Here is a 4,206-nt window from a genome sequence, read left to right as displayed (position 1 = left end):
AAAAAAAAAAAAAAAATATATATATATATATATATATATATATATATATATATCCATTTAATTGATAATATTCATGAAAAACAAAGCGAAACGAACATCAAAAGATCCAAAATTTTAACATTTTTCAGGTGAAAAATTATATCAATCAAACACATTTAATTGGAAATTCTCAATAAAACAAGCTCTAAACAATTCAATTTCCTGGAATTTGTTTTCTTTCCACCTAAATTATATTCTTACAATGAAACGGACCCTTAGAAAAAATTAGCCCAAACTCTACGTATAAAGTATACAATTCAAAATTAAGGTGGTGTAATTTCACCAATCAGGTGATAAATAAGACTTTAGATTATGATTAATATATTAAATAATTGTCCTAAATCAAATCATTTCAAACAATACCATTATAACAGTTTACTTATTTTTCATTCTACAATCCCTTTAATTTTCATTCTACGATCCCTCCACCTCTCTCTCTCTCTCTCTCTCTCAATCTCTACACTTCCTTTCTTTCTCAACTTCTTCTATGTCGATACAAATGTTAATTGTAGGTGTGAGTGAAAGTGAATTGAAATTGTAACTCTAGGTTAATGGTGCACATATTTGGGAGTTTTGGGATTTTGAAAATCATTGATGAAATGATGATTCATTCCACACGCTCTATGGGTTCAGCTCCAATGTTAACCTAGAATTTGTGTGTTGGATTGTTGGTGGCGGTGCTAGTGGTAGTGGCACTGCAAATTCGTTATACGGGTTAGTGTGGTTGAAAACTTTGTCCGCCTCCTATTTAACTCAATATTCAGAATAAAGATATTTGTACAAAATCTTGTTGACAAAATGGTGTACTCACTCTCACAAAATTAACAAATCCCTAGTGAATTTAAAAAATGTTGGCTTGTGGGCCCCATTCCCATTGTGAGTAGTGAGTAAGGGAGTTTGTCAAAAAAAGTTTGTACTAGTAGTATGATCCTAATATTTATTACAAACTTTGGGGAATATTGTTTGTAAATTATGTTATTATATGGCAGATATTGTGTTTTGCTTAGGAGTTAATTCCCCAAATAGTCACTGAACTTTGTCAAGCTCCGAGGAGGTCATCGAACTTCAAAACTTTCCTAAACAGTCCTAAACTTTACCAAAAATTTTCAACAGGTCATCGAATTTCAAAACTTCCTTAAATAGTTACTGAACTTTGCAAAAAGTTCTTAGGGGGTCACTCAACTTTACAAATTGGGACCCCATGCATCACTATTTTAGTGATCTCCTTGAAACTTTTTGTAAAATTTAGTGACTACTTGGGGAAGTTTTGAAATTCGGAGACCTCCTGGAAACTTTTGGCAAAGTTTAGTGACTATTTAGAGAAGTTTTGAAGTTCGGTGACCTGAGAAAACTTTTGGCAAAGTTCAGTGATTATTTGGAGAATTAACTCTTTGCTTAGTTTGTAATTGAACAAATTTGTGTATGCAAGGTATTTGTGCAAAATGCTTGACTACACCTGGAGAAGCAGTAACTTAGTTCTGCTTGTGTTGATAAACCTTATAGTTAATTCATGAAATAGCAGGTATAATTTTTCATTTCAAAGCATGATGTATTCCAGTATAGAGGTGGTAGTTGAGGTAAGGGAATGTGGCGGTGATATTGCGATATAGTAAGAAGAGAAACACAAACATGAAAAGTCCTTCATCGATATGGAGTGCGAATTGAAGTCACAAATAATAGTGCTCTTTTTTTTCCGCTATTGTGCTACTTCATAAAAAGCTTCCCTCAGTCATTATACAAATAGCGTAAAAAAAAAAAGAATGAAAACTAGAAAATACTAGATTTTGCCAATTTAGGGTAAGTGTTGGTTTTGGCTCTCTATTTTATTCCTCTTAAAGTAGGGTATAAATTTCTGGATTATTCATTTGTTGGAAATGAATGGTTTAAGCATGAGGTATTTTGCATCTAAAAGAGGATCCTAGTGTTAAGAGACACTTTATGGCATTAGCATCCAAAAAACTGGCGTATTTTATGATTAATAAACTCTTCAACAATGTTTAATCTTCAACCTTAACAATATTTACTCTTCAATTCTCTGTGTAGTTTGGTAGGCAACAATAGATCACCGTTAGATAACAACACGTCACAAACATTCATAGTGAAAACAGACATGATCACAGATAGTCACAATTAACATAAACTTGACCACAGAGAGTCATAATTAACACAAAATATCTCGAATAGTCACAATTAATACAAAATTGATTACAAAAGGTCATTGTTCACATACTAGATCACAAAATACTATTAACACAAACATCACATACAACCACAGTCAAGACAACACTGGTCACATATAGTCAAAATTATGACGCATCAGGTCATAGGCAATCACATTTAAGAAATGCATTTTCAATGACAGTCACATTTAAGAAAAACCTGATTACGCACAATCAAAGTTAAGATACATCTTATCACAACAAATAACAGCTTACACAAATCTGGTCACAAACAATAATAGCTCCAATATACCTGGTCGCATGCATTCAATGTTATAACAGATTTGGTCAAATACAGTCACAATTAAGACATACATGATTAAAGACAATCACAATCAATACAGGCCGAGTTACAACCAATAATGACTTACACACTCCTGGTTACAGAGAAGTCCTAGTCACAAATAGTCACTAGTATACTAAACATTGTCATATACATCACATGTAACACATTCAATAGGTTACAATTTGCTGAGATTTTACGAAATACGGAAACCTATTCACAACACATGAATTTTTATGCACATACCGAATTCAAAAATTTTGCATTAATAGTAAATGTTAGTTGAATAATATTTTAATTCAATCTATTCAATAATATACAATTCGTGAATAAAATGAAAAAACTTGTAACTATAAAGAATATCTTGATGTTATTAATAAAAATATACTGAGATATTTAAATTGATTTGATTGTTTCTTTGCCTTTAATCTTTCCTCTTTTTGGTAAAATGGTACCATGTTGTTACAAGTCGTACGATTTTGAACATATCCACCGTTTCTTTCATATTTTACAACTTGTGATCTCTCGCAAGCTAACTTCTTCTTCTTCTCCTCCTCCTCAGTAAGACGTTCTGAACTTCTCTTTTGATCAGGAGCAAGCACAATTTCATTAGTCATGTCTTCCGATTACAAAAAAAAAATGACAAAAATTATACTCATAGACAGATGACGGTAAGTCACATTCAATAAATTACAGGTCACAAACAATCACATCTAAAATAAACCTGCTCAAAAAAAGTCATATTCAACACTGACCTGGTTAGAAAGGGTTACGGTTAACAAAAAATGGTTACAAACAGTAAGTATTAGCGTAGAACAAGTTGCAAAATGTAGCATTGGTCACATAGAGTCACATTTAATGCATATAAAATTGGTCACATATTGTTTTCATTTCACATAATAGCTGGTTGCAATATGTAAAATAGAGTTCACAAATGATTCATCTCAAGTTACAATCACTCACATTTAACATAATGATTGAAGCACAAACATGGGTACGGATAGTTACATTCATTGCAAAAACTAGTCACAAACAGTTTTTTTGCTTAAATATGTTTAGAATAGTATTTTTAGATCAACAATGTTAAAAATTCTCAAATTACAAATAATAAATGCATACTGTCTAATCACAAAATTGTAAACATATGTTACAAATGGGGTAAAATGCACACAAAATTCATGAATTACACTTACTGATCACAATTAGAAGCAATTGTCATAAAATTCAAAAAAATGATTACAGAAACTTCAAGGGCTTATGCGTACCTAGATATGTGTTTCTTGAATGCAAACACAGTTGCAATCGATTTACCATGTGACTAGAAGAGCCAAAATGATCAAATTTGCTCAAGGAAAATATGATAAATCTAACGAGCTATAACTTCTCTAAAATAATGAATTTCATAAGCTATTGACGTCTGCATTACAGTGGCTTCATGGTCAATCAATGATTTAGGATAGAAATTTTAGTGAGTAAGGAGATGATTTGTGAATTGGGATTCTATAGAGAGAAATGGCTACAGATTGATAAATCTTTTTTTCTTTTATGTCCGTGTGTGTCCGAACCAACTTACAAATATCTCAACTAATTCCACAGGACCCTGAAATTTACAGTCGGATCCTCACCTCAATAGCTCTGAGGGGACTCAAACTGGGAGATTGATAA

This window comes from Olea europaea, chromosome 18 (genome assembly GCF_002742605.1).
Source record: "Olea europaea var. sylvestris chromosome 18, O_europaea_v1, whole genome shotgun sequence".
NCBI classification, from domain to species: Eukaryota; Viridiplantae; Streptophyta; class Magnoliopsida; order Lamiales; family Oleaceae; genus Olea; species Olea europaea.
Note: the sequence above shows the minus strand (reverse complement) of the source record.